Below are 22,596 nucleotides of genomic sequence, written 5' to 3'. Positions count from 1 at the left end.
CTTAACTCTATTCATTTCAATTGCACAATACATGAATACAGACTTTAAAGTTTTTAACTTGAAGTCTCTACTAAAAATAATAGCTATTTTAAGTACTTTAAATGTATTAAACTACCTAATTTTCACAACCCTATGAATCGGAACTACTGCTATCCCCACTTTACAGAAGGGTATAAAAACAGAGAGGTTAAGTAATTTGCAAAGGTCAGGGAGCTTACTGTGATGGAGTCTCAACTACAACCAAAGCACTCTGGGTCCAAAGTCTATATTCTAAACCATTATTCCTTCACCATCACACCACTCTCTGATTCCTGCTACCCATCACAGAAACTCTTCCAAAATAACAATCAGACTTCAAAACTAAGCATTTATTTAGTAATTAACTTTGCAGAACATAAATGAGAACCAGGCATGGACAAAAGTAACTTGCAAAGTAAAGGCAAAAGAGAGGATTCAAAGCTCAAAGGAAAGTTCTGATTCATAGCATCATTTAGTTTTTCAGTAAAAACAATTTTAACAAATCTGACTGTCCAATCTCCTGGCCAAAAATGAAACAGAAACAGCAGGTTAAGGAGGCAGGTATAAGGGGCTAACACTTCAAAATTAAGAATTGTGTCTTTTCACTTATCTTAATGCAGGTCAGTAAATGTTCATTGAATAAACAAGCACGAAGTGACAACAAAGGACAGGAAAAAATGCCACTGACAGCCTTTTTCTGAGAGGCAACATTTCTCTTTCCTGAGCTGTTGAGGATTTAACTTACAACTATCAGTTACATCATGATAAGTACACTACTCTCAGCATGCTATTTGAGATAAGTGCATTTGAGGAATATTTACAAACATAACAGTCAAAATAAGTTTTGCAATTTAAGGGAGGGTTTTAGAAAATTTACCTATATTGTTATTTTCCAGTGTCACTGAATACCTTACATTATTTACCTCTGTCCAAACAATATACCACTATCAATCCTATAAAAATATTGTTTGCATCAATCTGCCCCAAGAACAAGTACTATTTTAAAATCTAGTTTCACTGTGTCATTAGCAACAAAATAAATAGGCAATTCCTTAAATTAAAACAGAAAGCCCAGAACAGACCCAATTATACTGAAGGACTAAAATGCCGGACTTAACTATGCAAGAAAACAAAAAAAAGGTCAAGTTCGACCTTTACTTCAGGTCATACATACACCACAATAATTCCATATGGATCAAAGATTTAAATGTTGACAAAAAAGTACAACAATAACAGTCAAGTGAATATAAAATACATACACACATAAAAATAAACAGTGGGAATGAGCAAGCCCTTCAGAGCATAAAGAAAAACAGCGATAGATTTAGCTACATATGAAGTAAAAACTCATCTGTATCCAAAAGTCATTAAAAATTAAAGGCATACCAGGAAAAAAAATTGCAATTTACACAAGGATTAAAATCTGTGATAGAAAAAGACTTTTTAAAAAAACCAATAAATAGGGTCCCCTGAGTGGCTGTCAGTTAAGCATCAGACTCTTGATCTCAGCTCAGGTCATGATCTCACAGTTTGTGGATTCGAGCCCTGAGTCTGGCTCTGCACTGACAGCGCAGAACCTGCTTCAGATTCTTTCTCACCCATCCCACTCTCTCTCAAAATAAATAAATAAACATTTTTTTAGAGTGTTCTTTTTTAACAATTTTTAAAAATGTTTAGTTATATTTGAGAGAGAGACAGAGTGCAAGGGGGGAGAGCCAAAGGAAGAGGGAGACCATCTGAAGCAGCTCCAAGCTCTGAGCTGGCAGCACAGAGCCCACAGAGCCTGACGTGGGGCTCGAAACTCAAGCGCCATGAGATCATAACCTGAGCCGAAGTCAAACTCTTAACCGAATGAGCCACCCAGGCGCCCCTGAAGTGTTCTTTTAAAAAAAGAAAACCCATAAGAGACAAGTATCTCAATAGAAAAATGGGCATCCTCTGATCTCACAGGTCATCAGGGCCTCCTCTTTGTCCTCCAGCTTGTCTTCAGGTTCCTTTCACCTTCACATTCCGATTGCAACCTGGCTTTCCCCTAGGACTCTGCTTCCTCTTCAGTCCTCTCAAGGTATGGAAATGTGCTCATCCACAGCCCATACCCTACAGGCCCTAGAAGCCGGGTAGATATCCTCCATCCTCGCTGTTGCTTCCAAACAGCCCTCCTCCTTTCTCCTTCAAAGCCCAGCTTCTCCTGCAGTGGCTGCCGTCACAGGGTATCTATCACCTCTTACTCCTTGTAGCCACATTTCTGAAATTCTTAGCCATCCTCCCTCACACACAGACACTGCGGCACCTGGGTCATTCTCTCCTCCATCACTACTTCACTCATTTTGGTGACCTCAACATCCTCATAAATGATCATCAAAACACTCGGGCCTCTTGGATCCAAGACCTGCTCAGCTACAACAATCTCTACTTCAGCCTCACCCTATTCACAGGAGCATCTCATCATCCCTCATAAGCACATCACCTTTATTTTTTTAATTAGACACTTTATTATTTTTTTTAATGTTTATTATGGAGAGGCAAAGAGAGAGTTGAGCAGGGAAGGGGCAGAGAGAGAATCCCAAGACGGAGACAGAATCCCAAGCAGGCTCCACACTGCCAGCAAAGAGCCTGACGTGGGGCTCGAACTCACCAATCATGAGATCATGACCTGAGCTGAAACAAATATACAAAATAAGTCCTTTATATGAATAATGTGTACTCATACGAATAATGTGTATGGCAGGTGACGGCCAAGTGTCCCTTAGGTCCAAGGACACAGCAAGAAATGGAACACAAAAGCACAGAATAGTGTCACAACAAATAATTGCCTTTTCTAATAGCAGCTACACCACTTGCTGACTATAGATGATGTCACTCTTCAAGCCTGAAAGCATAAATGATGACAAACCAGGTTTTGTGGCTGACAAATTCCTCACCACAGACCACCAGTTTAGCCCACCTCTGTGAGGACCTGGGACACCCTGGTGAGCTATGTCCACTCATGGGCATCCTTATCTTACTTGTTCTTTGTAATGCCTGTTCACCAGTTCAGTGGGAGATAAGCAAATTAAGCTGGCCTCAGTAGTATATTCTTGCCAGTCTTTGAACTTCAACCTGCCCTTTGTGGTCTACATAAATGTGTGTGTTCCTATATGTATATGTATGTGTGGATGTCTGTATATAAACCTACAAGAAAATCCAGAGAAAATCACCAGAAGTTGACAGTATGCATACACCTGGAAGAATGATGAATGATGCTTAGTTTCTTCTTTGATTAATTGTATTTGTTGACAGTGTTCATACACTTGGTAGAATAATGAATGATACTTAGGTTCTTATTTTTAACTATAGTTTTTTTTACTTTTATTACACTGTATGTTAACTAAGTGGAATTCAAATGAAAACTTTAAGCGGCGCCTCGGTGGCTCAGTTGGTTGGGCATCAGACTTCGTTCGGCTCAGGTCATGATCTCATACTCCATGAGTTCGAGCCCCGCGTCAGCCTCTGTGCTGACAGCTCAGAGCCTGGAGCCTGCTTCAGATTCTATCTCCCTCTTTCTCTGCCCCTCCCCGCTCGCACTGTCTCTCTCTCTCTCAAGAATAAAATAAGAACATTAAAAAAAAAACCAAAACTTTAAGAAAATGTTATAGGCTTTGGTTAATCAAAGGATGACTGAGGAAACCAAATATAAATTAAAGCCACATGAATAAGACTGTAAGTCCCAGTGACATAGACAGACTAACTTTATATTTAAGCAAACAATTTTGTCCACATGTCTGAAAAAGTCCTCATTTAGTTTCAGGCTCAAATTGGATATCAGTTGTTTAAAAAAAAAAAGAAAGAAACAAAATAACAAACTCTGGATGTAATTCTTCATTACATTACACTTAAGTATTTCAGATTTGGTTTTTGTTTTTCAAACAGTCATAGGTAGGCCATCAGAATTTTAATTTAGAAAGCTGTGAACATACCACCAAGAAGGTGTCTCCCACCACCACATCCAAATCTAGTCTCCATCTTATCAATCCTCTCAGGCTAATTACCAGCTTGCAGAAGAACATATTAAGTGACACCACGGGGAGATAATCAGCAAAATCCAGACTAAGGGAATACTTCTACATGACAAATAACCTAGTTTTTTCAACAAAAAAATTGCAAGGAAAAAAAAAGATTTTTTTTTAAAAAGAAGAAGAGATAAAGAAGGAATCTACAAATATAAAAGAAACGAGCCATATCAACTAACTGCAGTGTGTGGGGCTTGTGTGTTATTAGGAAATTATTATTAAAATTGTTGAAAGGCAACAACAGTATTGTTGTTATATATTTTGATCACTTTATTAAGGCATATTTAAAAATCATGGAATTCATTCCTACCAAGTGTACAATAGGGTTTTTTTAGTAACCTACCAAGGTATGGAACCATTACTATAAACCAGTTTAGAATATCACCCCAGTAAGACTCCTCGTGTCCATTAACTGTTAGTCCCCCCCCCACACACACACACTCTTTCTGACTACAGATTTGCCTCTTCTGAACAGTTCACATAAGAGGAATCATACACTATGTGGTCTCTTGTGTCTGGCTCCTTTCACTTAGCATGTTTTTAGGTTCATTCATGTCATTGGACTCACCAGCAGTTTGTTTCTTTTTACTGCTGAATAGTATTTCATTTTATAAACCTATTTTGTCTCTTCATTTACCAGTTGATGAGCAGTTGTTTCCAACTTCAGGCTACCGTGAATAATGCTACTATGAGCTTGTACATGAAAACTGTGTAGGCAGATGCACAAGAGAAGAACTGCTGGGTCATTTTGGCAAAGCAATGTTTAACTTTTTAAGAAAATTCCAAACAGTTTTCCCAAAGTAGATGTACCAGTTAATGTTCCTGTAAGGGTTCCTGTTTGTGGTTATATTTTGAGTATTTTTTGAGTTATATTTTGAGTATTTAGCTGTACCTGCTTGAAATAGTAATGATTTGATATTTGGGATCTCATTCAAAATTACGAATGGGAAGAGGGTGGCTGGTATAGATGGAATATATGGTCGGTCTTATCTCAAGAACTGTAGAACTGTTAGGAGTAATAACAGCTACTTACTATACAAGGTACTACAGTACTTTGTTCCAGACACTATTTTAAGTGCTTTAGATATATTAGCTCATTTAATCCCTACAACAATCTTAAGAGGAAGCTACTGTTATTACTTCCATTTTAGAGATCAGGAAACAGAACCAGAAAGCTTAAGCAATATGGTCAAGCCAGGACTACAATCAAAGTAGCCCGGCTTTAGACTTGTGTTTTTAAACATCGGACCATGTATTTCAAGCTCAACAACAAGTGATACATGAAATTAAAGCAAATAAATTAAATATTAAAAGTCAGGTGGCTTCTAATGAAGATCTAGGTAGAGAATCCAATGTTAACTAAACTTAAAGTTACTTCTAGTAACATATAAATGATAATAACCCTTGTATCTATGGATAGAACACGATTTTTTAAATTTAACTGTATTTTCTACTTTTAAAACAGTGATCAATATAGGCATGGCAGTGTTTAAGATTAACATCATAACAACACTGCATTAGTCAGAAAACAAATGACTTGATGAACAGTAAGATTTTTCAAGTTCCTAATTGTTTAAAGGAAATTTTAAGAGGTACTGAACAAGTACTGTGTACGAGACACTAAGCTCAGTGCTATGGATACAAACTTGATTAAAGCCTTGGAACAAAGAAAGGCATTTCTAGAATGACAGTACAGATGTGGTTAAGTGCTATAAGGGAGCTATTCACGCAGAAGAGTCCTCTTACTCAGATCAGGAGCAGGAAGACCTGAAAGAGAAGACACTAAACTGATTTGAAGGAATGATGTATGTACAAGCTACTTCTAATTAGAGACGATTTCATCAAATAACATAGCTACTTCTTACTGATTACAAATGAAGGCCCTGCTTCAACTGCCAGATCTTCAATTTTTTTTTAAACCTCAGATTTCACCAACCTCAAATATCCCCTAAAAATAGAGGAGATTCAAAGAAAAAACTATCTTGTATGTTAGAGTATTAATTAGACTATACAAAATCCGTAAATATGTATAACTGAGAAAGTATTTTTTCATTCATTATATTTGAGTGTGGTCTGATCACAGTCCATCAACACGTCCTTAAATTTCATCTTAATGGCACTTCTAAAAAGTTTACTGATGATCTAAATCAAGGGCAGGCAAACTACAGCTGCAGGTGGCCTGGTGTGCTAAGAATGGCTAAGGATGGTTTTTACATTTTAGGGGGAGAAAGGAGACAAATTGGGAGGAAAGTGGGGGAACTGTGTACAGAGACCACATATGGTCCACAAAGCCTAAAATACTTTATTATCTGGACTTTTCAAAAAAATTGCCCATCTTTAAAGAACAAAACAAAACAAATAAACAAACAAAAAAACCTACCAAGCGGATTTCTGGTAACACCAGGGATAAAGCCCATTTTTACCAAATTATCAATTTGTTGTGGAGGAACCCAAGAGAAAGGCAGTACCATCACTGTGGAACTCAGTCTAGACACTAGCACAACTACTTGCTTATGACGGAAAAGAGAAAAAAGAGAAAGAACTTTTAAGAGAGGATAAACAAGGGTATGTAGTTAGCTCAGAAAAACATGGGTTTTGCAGGGGGTAGGGGATTTCAGAGAGAAAATGTAGCTGAAGCAGAAAAAAATGCAGTCATCTAGGGGCTCTACAATAAGCTACTCAAGTTGGAAGGTAACCAGTATTACAATATTACTGACTCATAAAATGGGAGGGTTATGTCGACTGAGAAAACGGAGGAGACTCAGAGAGGCTACCTGCCCAAGTTCACACATCAAGAGTGCGGGACACACAGAACTGTACCTCAGGCACTGCAGTCCCAGCTCAGTGCCTTCCCCGGCTTCACACGGGCCTGTCAGCACAGGACAGGGCGAACCTGGAAAAACAACACTATACACTGGTGACAAGTTAGCTCAGTGGAGTTCAGAAGCAACAGCTTCTTCAGGAGTTCTCCTCCTCCCACAATTATGAGTTATTTTTCAAGGAAGAACTGAGCCAGGTGTCTACAGAACTCAAAGAAGAGGAGGAAAGAACAGACCCCAGTTCTATTTCCCAGAAGATGTTAGGAACAATCAGAAAATACTGACCAAATGTCATTAAAATCAGCCTTAAAGATATACAGTGGCTTATGGCAATAAGAAACATCACATTTCAATTTACCTGGTTCCAGTTTTATTACTTTAATTGCCGCCAATTCACCAGTGTTAACATTCCGTGCCTAAAAGAGAAGAAAAGATATTTTGTAAATGTCATTTTAGTTTACTATTTTCAGTTATACAGAAATAATTTTTAAAGCAAGAACTGCAAAAGGGATTTAAATACACAAACAGTATATTCTTCACAATGAATGCCAACATTAATTCAAGTCTAAATTTAATAATAGTGATAATAATAATTAACACATATAGAGACTTCAGTCTGTGCCAGGCACTATTCTAAGTATTTTCTATTAGTTCATTTATCCTCACAACAATCTTACAAGGTAGGTACTAATATTATATCCACTTTGCAGATGACAAAACTGAAGCACAGAGAAGTTAAAGAACTTGCCAAGGCCATGTTGCTTATAAGCAACAGTAATGATTCTAATCCAAGAAGACTGATTTCAGAGTCTGAGCTTTTAAGTATTACATTCTATTTCCATTCACTCTAAGTCCATTTAAAATTTTGAACTGATTAACCAACTTGACAATAAACTATTTAAAAAATTTTTTGAATTGATTAACAAGCCTTAAACTTTTTTTTAAATTCTTTTTAAAATTTATTTCTGAGAGCGAGAGAGACAGCATGAGCAGTGGAGGGTCTGAGAGAGAGGGAGATACAGAATCCAAAACAGGCTCCAGGCTCTGAGCTAGCTGTCAGCACAGAGCCCGAACCCACAAGCTGTGAGATCATAACCTGAGCTGAAGTCGACGCTTAACCAATTGAGCCACCCAGGTGCCCCATAAGCCTTAAACTTTTAATCTTAAAAATCTTAGAATATGAAAATCCAATAATTTATAAACATATAATGATAAAATAAATATAAAAACAGCTCTCCCCGCATCTGTTTAAACATAACTGATAGTACAAACAATTAAGTGCAGTTCAGTAAATATCAAATATATTTCATAAGCTATGTATTAAAAATAAAAATTTAAGGAATCAATTGGTAACATTTGATTGCTGGCATTTACAACCATAATTATGTAATAATAAGCTGAAGCTGTCTTTTCAATTCATATGAAAATGGCAATAATTCTGTCAACTTAAAATGTTTTATAATTTGGTAAGAACTTTCACATTACTTGCAACTGTTGTAACTGTTACATAAGACTACTCACTGAAAATTTTCATATCAACCAATGAAGATCAATACAAAGAATTCACTGATCACAAAAAGATACATTCCTGTGAGCCGAAATGCTTACTTACAACAACTTTCCAGTTTGTTTTTTTTTTTATTTTAAACTAGTCTATACACCCAGTGTGGACGCTGAACTCACAACCTCAAGATCAAGAGTCACGTGCTCCACTGACTAAGCCAGCAAGGTGCCCCACAACAGTTCCTTATTAATAGATTGGTGAAAATCAGTGAATCAGCCACAAGAAATGATAGCAACATTAACAATGGAATCCTTCTACTGGGGGATTAAAACAGTCAGACAAGACTCTAGGAAGGTAGATATGGGGCATGGGCATGGCTGAAATATAAAATTTAACCTTTTAACTCAAAGAACAAAGGTATTAAAAAGATCTCCCTTTACTGGGGCGCCTGGCTGACTGAGTTGGAAGGGCAGGTGCCTCTTGATCTTGGGGTCATGAGTTTGAGCCCCACTATGACTGTAGAGATTAAATAAATATTTTTTAAAAAGAGAGAGATCTCCCCATATAAATTAAGAAAAAAATGTAAATGAAATTTGCAGGGAAAATTCATTCCTTCTGAAAAAATTCCCATAACCAATGAACACTTATCATGGCCAACTTATTATAGGCAGTACAAAACATATTTGAACAGTTATTTCAAACTAAATATAATTTCTGTTAAATGAGACAGACATTTCAATATAGTGCTAGATAAGTGCTGAAGATAGACACACACACACACACACAAATAAAATCAGAACACCATTCTGGGAGCATTTTGTAAAGGGACGGCAGAGTGTACCTGTAAAATATTCAGGTTTATCACCGAAACAGGACTCAAAATCTTCTCAAACATTATCACAACTACTTGCTTCTCCTCATACTTCATGACCTTGCCCTGTCAGGCTCTTCCTAGATACTCTGTCCTCTAACCCCCATCTTTTCTAGCACTTCTCCAAATAAACTAAGACAAGATGCTATTCTCCCCACTTCTCAATTCTCCATTTAACAATATGCCATGGTTTTGTTTTCTGTTCACTGAAAGAAATTCAGAGTATGGGTGATTCCATTACAGAAGAGCAGAGATAACATGAACTCCTAGAAAGCCAGGATGATTTTTTATAGCCGAAATTTTGTTCCCAATTGACCACAAGAGGGCACAGTGTCTACTGACAACACAAGTTATGGAAAGTGTGCAAAATGGCTACTGTACACGATGTACTACACTCTTCTAAAAGTAGATTTACTAATAGTTAACACCAGCACAAATTTAACAAAGAAACTGTGACAGTAAACTACTTATCAGCAGCACTTATCACACTGAAGTCCATGTTTACTACAGGCTTGACTTAAGACACCTAAATGATTACTACTCCTTTTTACCTTCTGAAATATTTCCAGCATGTAACTTTATTTGACAGAATTAAGGTAATTCACAAAAAAGAAAAATTACAACAAAAACCCAGACAAGTTGAATTTCTGAGCTTTTCTGCATAAAAATGCAGATTTATTACTAAAAAGTCTTTAAAGCATTATGATTCATCAAGAATCTTGGTCATGGGGTTCCTGGTAAGCTCAGTTCATTAAGCAAGCGTCAGATTCTTTGATCTCATGGTCCTGAGACTGAGCCCCACGTGGAGTGGATCAAGCTCCAAGCCAAGCAGAGAGCCAGCTTAAGATTCTCTCTCTCCCTCTCCCTCTGCCCCTCCCCTGCTCCCATACGTGCACTCTCTTTCTCTCTCTCTCTCAAAAAAAAATCTTGGTCTTCTGCCTAAATCATATGTTGCTGTCTCTAAATTTACAATGGTCAAGATTATATACTGAGTTAAATTATATACTATGCAACTACCGATCTTTTTGCAATTACCCAGAGCAATTTATTAGGAAGAAAATGAGAACAAGGTAAATATTATAAAATATCACTGTGTACAAAGTTAAAATTTTTTTTAAGTTTTATTTATTTATTTTAAGAGAGAGAGAAAGTACAAGCAGGGAAGGGACAGAGAGAGAGGGAGAGAGAAAATTCCAAGAAGGCTCTGCACTATCAGCCCAGAGCCTGATGCAGGGCTGAAACCCATGAACCATGGCCTGAGTCCAAATCGTGAGTCAGACATTCAACTGAATGAGCCACCCAGGCACCCCTAAAGTAAAAAAAATTTTAATTCAGTATCAATAATGTAAAAATTTAAGACTTGCTCATGGCAGAAAACTGAGGATACAAATTCTTTTTTTTTTAATGTTTTATTTATTTCTAGGAGAGAGAGAGAAAGACAGCGTGAGCAGGGGAGGGTCAGAGAGAGAGAGAGTCACAGACTGAAACAGGCTCCAGGCTCTGAGCTAGCAGTCAGCACAGAGCCCGATGCGGGGCTCGAACCCACAAACCACGAGATCATGACCTAAGCGAAAGTCGGACGCCTAACCGACTAAACCACCCAGGCGCCCCAAACTGAGGATACAAATTCTAAGCATCTAGACCTCAGAGTTGTCTGCCACATCCTTGGCTTGCCCACCATTCTTTACTTACTTTGAAAGTGATATTGAAATCATATTGCTCTTGAATGGAAAACTCTTCAGGAATACACACCACTGCTTTAAAGACAAAATTCAAGGGACTCCTGAGTGGCTCAGTCAGTTAAGCATAAGACTCTTGATTTCGGCTTACGTCATGATCTCACAGTTCGTGAGATCTAGCCGTGCACAGGGCTCTGCACTTACCATGCAGAGCCAGCTTGAGATTCTCTTTGCCCCTACCCAACTCTTTCTTTTCTGAGAGAGACAGAGAGAGACAGACAGACAGACAGATAGACAGACAAAGCATGAGCCGGGGAGGGGCAGAGAGAAAGGGAGACACAGAATCTGAAGCAGTCTCCAGGCTCTGAGCTAGCTGTCAGCACAGAGCCCGACGCAGGACTCAAACCCACAAACCGTGAGATCATGATCTGAGCCGAAGTCGGACGCTCAACCGACTGAGACACCCAAGCGCCCCTGCCCCTACCCAACTCCTGAGCACACGTGTGCACTCTCTCAAAATAAATAAAGAAAATGCTTTTTAAAAAGACAAAACTCAAATTCCTTGTCAGAGAATTTAAATTTTTCACTAATAGCACTTTTCATAACAACTTTTATTGAGACATAATTCATATAACATAAAGTTTACCCTTTCAATGCATATAATTCAGTGGTTTTTTAGTACATTCACAGTTTTGTAACCATCACTGCTATCTAACTTTGAAACTTTTCATCATCCCAAAAAGNCCCCCACCCCCACCCCCACCCCAGTTCCTGACAGCTACTGGTCTACTTTACCTCTATGGAGTTGACTACTCTGAATATTCCATTAAAATAGGATCATACAAAACGTGGTCCTTTGTGACTGGCTTCTTTCATTAAGCATAACATTTTCCGGTTCATCCATGTTGTATCATGTATCAGTGAATGATTCCTTTCGTTACTGAATGTACTCCACTGTATGGAAATACCACATTTTGTTTATTCATTTATCAGCTAAGGGATATTTAGGCTGTTTCCACTTTTGGGCTATTATGAATAATGCTTCTATGAACATTAGTGTACACATTTTTGTTTCTAATTCTCTTGGGTACAGACAAACCTAAGAGGGGAAGTGCCAAATCACATGGTAACTCTATGTTTAACTTTTTGAAGAACTGTCAAACTTTTCTCCAAAGTGGATGCACCATTTTATATTATCATCAGCAATACATGAAGGTTCCAATATCTCCACATCCTTACCAACATTTGTTGTTATGGTTTTTATTTTAGCTGTCCTAGTGGGTGTGAAGTGGTATCTCACTGTGGTCTGAGTTGCAGTTCACTAATGACGAATGATGTTGAGTATTTTTTATGCTCATTGGCCATCTGACTATTTTCTTTGGAGAAATGTCATACTCAACTCTTTGCCCATTTTTATATTGTCTTTTTATTACTGACCTAGAATTCTTTATAGATTCTAAGCCTCTTATAAGTTACATGATTTGCAAATATTTAATCCCATCCTGTGGGTTGTCTTGATTTTCTTGATGGTGTTCTTTGAAGCACAAAAGGTTTTAAATTTGATTAAGTTTTAAATTTGCCTATTTTTTGTTGCTTTTGGCGTTACAGCTAAAAACGTCATGTCTAGCCCAAGGTCACAAATTTTTTCCCCTATCTTTTCTTCTAAATATCTTATAATTTTAGCTCTTCCATTTAGATCTATGATGAATTTTGAATGAATTTTTGCATGGTGTCCAGAAGAACTCCAATTTCATTCTTTTGGATGTGTACATCTAGTTGAGAAATATAGCATTTTAACTATAAAGCTATCTACTATATTGCCCCAGTCACTTCCTAATTTGCACTTTATGCTGCAGCCAAACTAAACAACTTGCCATTCCCCAATTCTATCCACACTTTTGTCCTCTGGAACATACTGCCTACACAAATGCTCGCTCCAACTCCTTCCTGGGCCTAACTCCTAGAAAATCCTGGAAAGCTAAGCTTAGGTCATCATTACTTCCCCCATGTCTTTCTCCCTATCCCTATTCTGGCTTGGGCATCCCAAACACACACACTCCCAAAGATCCCGGGTAACCTTTCTCAAATGGGAGTGGACCTGGCTAGGAAAGTCCTGCAGATCTAGAACTGGTCTCAATTTAGAGGGGCTTCTGCAAACTATTATGATTCAAAGGTGCCCCAGAAGTCAGCTCTGTTCAGTCAGCCTTTTAGAAGCCATTTATATTAGAATTTGGGATAAGATTTTTCTGAGATAATTTCATGCTATTGCATTAACTCCAGAACTACCAGAAAAATACCGCTGAGTATGAGAGTGTGAGTAAACAACATAATCAAGAAGCAATCATTTAGAGGCAAAAAGTATGCTACATACTATATAAAGTGAGTTAGAGACCTTCACTACCAATAAAATAATCTGACCATTGACTATGTACCAAGCACCTACAGGTATTCAAAGCTTACTACTTAGAAAGGTTTGTCTGACATGAATATGAAGAAAGGTTCAGAAATGGGAGTGAAGATATATGAAGTTTAGTCCTGCCAGTAACTAGCAATGGGTACTGAGCAAGTGATTTCCCTTGTGTCTTCTTCCCAACTCGGTCCCCCCATTTAAGAACAAGAAAGTGAAAAAAGGCTATTCCTAACATTCCTTCCAAAAGTCAATGTTTACATCGAAAAATTTAAGTCTAAATTAACAGATTCCACATACTAAACTAGCTAGCTAGTTACCATATAAGGTGTTTAAAAACAAAACAGCAACAACAATAACAACAAACAAACAACACCACTGGTTTTCAATCAAAACATTTAAGACAGGAACCATAAATCTGTATCTAAAGCTACTGAGGTGCTTCTGATGTCCCTCCAGGTCTGGAGACATGGCGTAAGGAAGGCACTTTGCCATGAGTTTTATAAAGTATAAATACCAACTCATACGTCTGAAAGCAGTGTTACAGGGATGGATTTATGAAGGAGATTACAATTTAATCAGAGGTTGGCAAGATGGGCTGGATTTTAACAAACACAGAAGAGGGAGGGAAAGAGGGCATAGAAAGAAAAGCATGAGCAAGGGCACCAGGACAGAAAACATGGGCTATTCTGAGTATAAATGGCAGGCCAAGCCTCAGGGTACCTCCCATATAAATACCCCCTTCCAGAGGGAAATGGCTAACCAACAGCCCCTGCTGAAGGAATAGTTTTGACTGCTATTCCAGTTACTTGAACTGGGTGTGAGCTTACCACAAGGGCAACTAAATACAGGAAGACTGATAACCAGAGTGAACTCAGTCCCTGGTCTGCTTAGGACACTCCTATTTTATGCTTACAGTCCTAGCAGAATTCTTTTATTTTTAACTGTTTTAAAAACTATTTTTATTTTTTTACAAATAGTTTGTCANCTGTTGGGTTTTCTATGTAGAGTATCATGTCGTCTCCTAGCAGAATTCTTAACAGTGCTCACTTTCATCCTCAAAATTATAATTAAATTTTTATTTAATTTGAATGATCAAACGTAAGGTCACTTCACCAGATAACTTTGAGCTGACACGAAGAAAGGATATAGGCCAGATTCTCCAAAATAGGGGTCAGCAAACATGTCCACTTTTTTTTAATGCCTGTGTTATATTAGTTTCAGGTGTACAATATAGCAATTCAGCAATTCTGTACATACTCAGTGCTCATTATGATAACGTGTACTTTTAATCCCCTTCACCTATTTCACCTATCCCTTCCATTCACCTCTCCTCTGGTAACCATCCATTTGCTCCCGATAGTTAAGAGTCTGTTTCTTGATTTGAAACAGGTCCATTTTTATAAATAAAGTTTTATTAGAACACAGCCATGTTCATTTAAGTACTGTCTATGGCTGCTTTCCCAATACAACAGCAGAGTTGAGTAGTTGAGAAGGAAACTATGTGAAGTATCTGAAAGACTTACTATGTGGTTCTTTACAGGAAAAAACTGCCTGACCCTCATTCAATAACAGCATTGTCCAGTAGAACTTTCAATTTTATATATTTGTGTATGCAATAAAACATTTAAATTTGGGAGTTTTAATTTTCTGAGACATTACATTTAAAATTTATTAGTTTCAGGTATACAACATAACTTGATATATGTATATACTGCAAAATGGTTACAGTAAGTTTAGTTAACATCTACCACCACGCACATTTAAAAGTTCTTTTTTCTTGTGATGAGAACTTTTAAGATCTATTCTCTCACCATCTTTCATATATACAATACAGTAGTGTTTTCACTGTAGTACATGCTGTACATTACATCCCCAGGATTTATTTAGGCTATAACTGGGAAAAAAATCAACTTTAAAAAACACAGTTCTAGCAGTTTCAACACACATATAGATTTGTATAACAATCATCACCAACCAGAAGCAGAAAAGTTCCATTACTGCAAAAACTCCCTCGGAAGTTATATTCTCGCCTCCCTCTAACCCTTGACAACCACTTGACTGGGTCTTTGTCACTACAGTTTTGTCTTTTCAAGAATTTCGTATAAATTTAACCATTCACTGTGTAACTTTAAAACAATTTTTTAATGTTTGTTTATTTCGAGAGAGATACAGAGTGTGAGCGGGGAAGTGGCAGAGAGAAGGAGACAAGAGAATCCGAAGCAGGCTCCAGGCTCCGAGCTGTCAGCAAAGAGACAGACGCGGGGCTCAAACTCACGAACCATGAGATCATGACCTGAGCTGAAGTTGGACGCTTAAGTGACTGAGCCACCCAGGCGCCCATCAGTATGTCATTTTTTGAGACTGTCTTCTTTCACTAAGTGGCTGCATGTACTGTTAGTTTGTTCCTTCTCATTTTCGAGTAGTATTCTATTGCATGGATATACCACCATTTATCCACTACCAGTGGAAGGACATATTAGCTACTTTTAGGTTTTGGTGAAGATGAAATCAAGCTGCCTAGAAATTTGAGTACAGGCTACAAAAATACCCAGGAGTGAAATGGGGTCATATGATAGGTATATGTTTAACTTCATAAAAAACTACCAAACTCTCTAAAGTAGCTGTACCATTGTCCATTTCCAGCAGCAATTTAAGAGTCCCAGCTGTTCTACATCCTTGCCAGTAACTGGTATTGTACTTTTAATTTTGGCCATTCTAACAAGTGTGTAACAGTATGTCATGGTGGTTTCAGTTTGCACTTCCCTAATGGCTAATGATGTTGGATATTCATGTGCTCATTTGCCATCCTTTGGTGAAGTGTGTTCTAGTCTTTTTCCTATGTTTTAATTGGGATGTTTATTTTTATACTGTTGAGTTTTGAGAGTTCTTTATATATTACAGATACAAGTTCTTTTCATTCTCTTACTAGTGTCAGTTGCAGAGTATTATGGCTGAATTGTGTGCATTCATTCATAAAATTCATGTTTTGGTCCCAATCCCCAGTACCTTAGAATGTAACTATATTTGGAGACAGGCCTTTTAAAGAGTAAATTAAGGTTAAATGAAGCCATACAGGTGGCTCTAATCCAGTAGAGCTAGTGATCTTATAAGAACAGGAAGGGATCCAGAGATGTGCACCCACAGTGAAAAGTGAGAAACAGCAAGAAGGTGGCCACCTGAAATCCATGGAGAGCCCGAGGAGAAACCAACTCTACCAACACCTTGATCTTGAACTTCCAGTCTCCACAACTGCGAGAAAATAAAATTTCAATTGTTTGAGCCACCCAATCTGTGGTACTTTGTTATGTTAGCCCTAGCAAACTAACACAGAGAGTAAGAGTTTCTATTTTTGATAAAGCCTAATTTATCCACTATTTTCTTTCACGGACTGTGCTTTGGTGTCATGTCCAAAAAACCTTTTTGCTTAATCCCAATTTTCTCCATGCTTTCTTCTAAAAAAGTTTTAGATTTGATATATTTTTGATTTAATTTTTATTTAAGGTGGGACACTTAGGTCAAGGTTTTTTGTTTTTGCATGAACATGTCCAACTGTTCTGTTTGGTGAAAAGACTATCCTTCCTACACTGAACTGTCTTTTACCTCTGTCAAAATCAGTTGGCTATACCTGTGTGGATCTATTTCTGGATTTTATATGGATCCACTGATCTTGTGCCTATCCCTTGCTAAGACTACACGCATTCTTGATTACTGTAGCTTTACAGAAAGTCTTAAAAATAAATTATTGTGATTCCTCTTTTTCAAAGTTGCTTCAGCTCTTCAAGGTCTTTTGCCTTTCCCTATAAATTTTAGAATCAACTTGTCTATATATATATATATATATTTTTTTTTTATCCAGCTTGGATTGTTTGGAATTGCATTAAATCTATAAATCAATTTGGGGAGAACTGATAACTTTACTATGTAGTTTTCTATTAAATCTATAAATCAATTTGGGGAGAATTGATATCTTTACTATGTAGTTTTCTAATCCATGAACACCAATCTCTATTTAGGTTTTCTCTGGTATCATTCATCAGTGTTTCACAGTTAACAGCACACAGATCCAACACATCATTTTAATTTTAATAGACATGTGTAGCTAGTGACAACTGAATTAGACATCACAGGTCTAAAGAGTGTGAACTTGGAAATCCTGAGAAACAGCACCACCGCACAATGTAACCCAGTGTGAAAAGTATGCCATAAAATTGTGCCAGTGTCTTAGCAAGCAGGACCTTTGGCAAAGTAAAGATTTGAAAAGGTAGAAAAGATACTATGAGGAGATACTTAATAAAGAACAGAGGACAGAACAAATGCACAAGAAAAAAATTGTTAAGAGACCATGAGAAAGGAACAGATATCCAAAGCTGCCTTGAGTTCCTGACAACTTTCCAGTTTCATATCACACATTATCTTTATAATAGCCTCTACTTTCTTGAGTTACCTTAAATGGCCCTCTGTTTCTTAAAACCAGATTAAAAAAATATTTTTTTTTGTTTTATTTTAGTGACAGAGACAGCACGAATGGGAGAAGAACAGAAGGAGAGAAAGAATCTCAAGCCGACTCCACAATCCCACAACCCTGGGATCGCGACCAGAGCTGAAATCAAGAGTCAAGATGCTCAACTCACTGAGCTACCCAAGTGCCCCTTTAAAACCAGATGTTGAAAGATCTCAATTTCTAGAACTATATGGTGTTAATTTCAAAAAAAAGAAAAAAACAGGGGCGCCTGGGTGGCTCAGTCGGTTAAGCGTCTGACTTCGGCTTAGGTCATGATCTCGCGGTTCGTGGGTTTGAGTCCCACGTCGGGCTCTGTGCTGACAGCCAGCTCAGAGTCTGGAGCCTGTTTTGGATTCTGTATCGCCCTCTCTCTCTGACACTCCCCTGCTCACACACACTCTCTCTCTCTCTCAGAAATAAATAAAAAGAACAGATTGAGACTATCATGCTAATTTTTTGTAAAAAAAATGCACCTTAGCAGGGGCACCTGGGGGGCTTAGTCGGTTAAGCATCTGACTTCAGTTCAGGTCATGACCTTATGGTCCAGGAGTTCGAGCCCTGCCTTGAGCTGTCTGTTGTCAGCGCAGCTCGCCTCTTCCAATCTTCTCTCTCCCTCTCTCTCTCTCCCTCCCCCACTTGTGCTCTCTCGCTGTCTCTCAAAAATAGACATTTAAAAAAATGCACTTAGCTAATGACTGAATGTAGTGGAAAATAGTCTGTGCATGATAAAAAAAACAACATATCAATAAATCATACTTCAAAGTTCAATTCAGAATTCAAAATGGGCTTATTCTGTAATAAGAACACTTTTCACTGGCAGACTACAAATGTCATTTAACTAATAATAAGGTTAAAATTTAACAGTGGCGTTGAGTTTGGGAAAACATAAGGGTGCAGATAACCAAATTCCAACTTCCCACCATAGAAGCACCAGGAGCAGTATCTCTGGCCCAGTGGTGCTCAGACCCCAGTGCATATAAAAATTACCTGAGGTTTTGCTTTTGGAAATACATTAGCTGAGACAGGAGAATCCCTCCCATTACAAATATCAAGATAAAGCAAATAAAATACAAGTATAGTCTATGTATTTATTTTGAGAGAGCAGAGGTAAGAGGCAGAGAGAGTGAGAGAGAGAGAGAGAGAGAGAGAGAGAATCCCAAGCAGGCTCCATGCTCAGCTCAGAGCCCAATACAGGTCTCAAGCTCAGGAACCATGAGATCATGACCTGAGCCAAAATCAAAAGTCAGACATTTAGCCAACTAAGCCACCTAGGCACCCCACAATAAATACTCTTTTAAATGCCCTGCTGAACTCACAAGAAATCCACAGGCAGCAAAAACAAAGAGAAAATAGTAATTAATCAAAAATATCTGTTGAAATCAGAGTGGTAAGCAAGAGTTAAAACCATGATCTGAGCTCAAACTTCAAATATAGAGACTTGAATTCTGATGTTTACTAGATGTAATGAAAGGCAGAACTGAGACCACTACATAAAACAAGCAATACGTGTGAAAGGCCACACCCTTCAGTGAATGGGTAGGTATGGGGGCTGGGCATGTCTGTCCACTGACAAAGAGAACAAACAGAAAGAAATACAACTGTATGAATCAGGACTTCACTGGAATGGGGTCCAGTGAAAATTACTACAAGCCTATTCTCAGTTAAGTATAAAATTACGCTTCTTACAAGGACCAAAGCCTCAAGCCAATAACTGAATTTCAGCTGTTTCTAGGTTGGTGGTAATACAAGGCACCTGTCAGAATGAGAAGCAAACACTCTGTGTGAAGTCAAACACACCTTCAACCCACATCCCAGGAGATTCCTAAATATGACTATTAGCCAATGAGCCAAGTAGGAGATTAAAACAAAATCATCAAACCAAAAGGAAAAAAAGTCCCACAGCAGCAAAAAGCTATAAGAAAACAAAATTAAATCTGCAAGAAATTCAAATTTTGGAATTAACAGATACATTATATAAAATTTCAATTAGGTATGCCTTAAAAGTTTACAGAAATTGGGTCTCCTGGGTGGCTCAGTTGGTTGAGCAGTTGACTTGGGCTCAGGTTATGATCTCATGGTTTGTGAGTTCAAGCCCTACATCAGGCTCACTGCCGTCAGCACTGAGCCAGCTTCAGATCCTCTGTCCCCTTCTCTCTCTGTCCCTCCCCCACTTGCACACACGAGTGCACGCTGTCTCAAAAAAGAATAAGTATTTTAAGAAATAAAATAAAAATTTACAGAAATAAAATATTGAATATATAGGCCAGAAACAAGAGCTAACAAAAATGACTTGGGAGACAGGGGGAAAAAAAAACACCTAATAGGATTTCTAGAAAAAAAAATATATATATAATCCTTGAAATTAAAAGCCTAATTGGAATAGACACAGAGAAAGAATCAGTAAACAAAATGACAGATCTGAATCAGGAAAGAAAGCCAAAGAAATAAAAGATATGAAAGAGATTAAGAAACATCTTAAAACCATCGAGATTTCATTAAATCTCATCTCAAGAAAGAGAGATTAACGTACATCTAATTAAAATTTCAGAAAGAAAGAATAGGAAAAAATGGAGAAGCAGCAATACTTCAAGTGACACTGGCTGAAATTTTTCCAGAATAAATACAAGATGCCATATTCAGGAGACATCAAAAGTCCCAAGAAGGATAAAAAAGGAATCCACATGCAGACACATTAGACGAAACTGAAAATGACCAAAGCTGATCTTTAAAATCAGACTGAGAATGGTTCCTATAAATGATCAACAATTAGACTTCTCAGAAAAATAATAAAGGTCAGAATAATACTCTGCTAAGAGTAGTTAACTCAATTTAAAATTGCATTCCTAGGTAAAAACATCATTCAAGACACAGGACAAAAAACAAACCCATACATTTTTTTGATGAAAGCTGAGTTTACCACCAAAAGGCATGGAATATATCCTTCTAAAGGTATAGTTCAAGGGGGACGGGGTGGGGGAAGACTCAGGACAGTCTAAATGCAAAAAGGAGCAAAAATAATTTGGCAATCTCGGGTTGATATAAACAAACACTGACTGTAGAGAGCAATAATAATAATATCTAACATACACCAGTTTTTAAAAGCTAGAACTCAAATATTGAACAAATGGCATGTAAATGGAAAGGTGTGATTGATATTAAAGGGCTCTAGGGAATGTGTATTATTTAGGAGGTGTGTAGAGTTAGCGAGTAATGTGAGGTCTTAAATTAGACACATGCATTAAATTATTAAGAGTAACTTCTAGAATAATAAAAGTAGTAGATAGCAGTGATGCTTAATTAGGAAGGACGCCAGCCCCTCATGGCAGAAAGGAAGTATTGGAGAATGTGTGAAGGCATTCTGGGTCACACTAGTAACTGGGGGGTATAACAGCATTTGGCAGGTAGGAGCCAAGGATTTTAAATGTCCTGCTGTGCCTATAAGGTGCCACACAGTGAAAGTCCTAGCCAAAATGCCAACAGCCCTCTAACAGTAAGAAATAACATATACACCTACCAAAAATGGAATTTAAATAATTCATCGTGGAAATTAAACAATAAAAATCACCGATAAATGTGCTTTAAGTCACAAAAACTTGGGCTCCACATATAACAGATTCTGAATCAATAGGTCTGTGATGAGACCCAGGAACTTACTGTTTTACTAACCACCGGAGCAACTGTGACACAATGAAACAGTCACACTCTGAGAAACACTACAGCCTAACGAAGGGCACGTGGCCGGTAAAGGGGGTTTCAGAGACCCCCATCACAGGGTGAGGCTCCGGAGCAAGAGCTGCTCACTGCTGAGCAGAGATCCAGTAGCAGGGAGTAGGATTCCCCAAATCAGAAACTGCAGATCAAAAAGAAAAGGATTTTTCTAAAATTAACAACAATATAAGTAGAACAGTACTTTCTCATTACGTAAAATAAAATGTTCTTTCTTTTAATTGCCGGAAATGAAATTACAACAGAATGGCTCAGGACACCATCAATAAAGCAATTCAATCCACAAACCATAAATGAATCATCTATAAAACACATGGTAGGAAGGTCTGTCTTCAGAAGACCCGGCCATACTCTGACCTACACTCTTGGAGTCAATGCCCTTCATTCACTAATTCCTAACATCTAGGATGTGACTGCCACAGAGCAGCAGAACAGTATTTCTGAAAGATATTAAATATATTCTGGCAGTGTGGGGGAGGAGCTTCTTGTACTGAAAATAATACTATATATTATCTTCCTAGAGATTAACAATGTACAATAGTACATTAAAAGAGTCTGAAGAGGGGCACCTGGGTCGCTCATTCGGTTAAGTGGCAGAATTCGGTTCAGGCCATGATCTCACGGTTTGTGAGTTCAAGTCCCACATCAGGCTCTGTGCTGACAGCTCAGAGCCTGAAGCCTGCTTTGGATTCTGTGTCTCCCTCTCTCTCTCTCTCTCTCTCTCTCTCTCTCCCCCCCCCCCTCACGCTCTCTTCTCTCTCTCTCAAAAAAACATAAAAAAAAAGAGTCTTAAGAGTTCACAGTAAGGAAATCCATTTGCTTTGGACTCCACATTTCCTCTCATGATATGATTAAAAGGAACTCCTAATTCTTCCCCATTTTCATTAGAAAATTTAAGATTTAGAAAATGACGTTCACTTAAGTAAATGTTTTTTATTCCCTGCTGTATCCTTGGCACCTAGGACAGTGTCTCGAACAGGAACTCAAAAGAGGTTTGCTGAATGAGTAATTAAAATCAG

General features: G+C 37.9%; 1 protein-coding gene across 4 annotated transcripts in view; it reads right to left on the bottom strand.

Moving 5' to 3' along the window:
* Positions 1 to 22,596, bottom strand: part of MAP4K3 (mitogen-activated protein kinase kinase kinase kinase 3) — a 185,613-nt gene that overhangs the window by 115,984 nt on the left and 47,033 nt on the right. For 3 of the 4 annotated variants that reach the window (XR_013335148.1, XM_077764230.1, XM_077764231.1), the window contains exon 2: positions 7,245 to 7,302. The gene's annotated coding sequence lies outside the window, so the exon portion shown is untranslated. Of the gene's footprint in view, positions 1 to 7,244; positions 7,303 to 22,596 lie in introns of those variants that run through there. The other variant, XM_077764232.1, reaches the window with a different exon arrangement.

This window comes from Crocuta crocuta, unplaced genomic scaffold, assembly GCF_008692635.1.
Source record: "Crocuta crocuta isolate KB4526 unplaced genomic scaffold, BGI_CrCroc_1.0 scaffold164, whole genome shotgun sequence".
Taxonomy (NCBI): domain Eukaryota; kingdom Metazoa; phylum Chordata; class Mammalia; order Carnivora; family Hyaenidae; genus Crocuta; species Crocuta crocuta.
The sequence above is the reverse complement of the archived record's forward strand: the minus strand, read 5'-3'. Positions and strand labels throughout refer to the sequence as shown.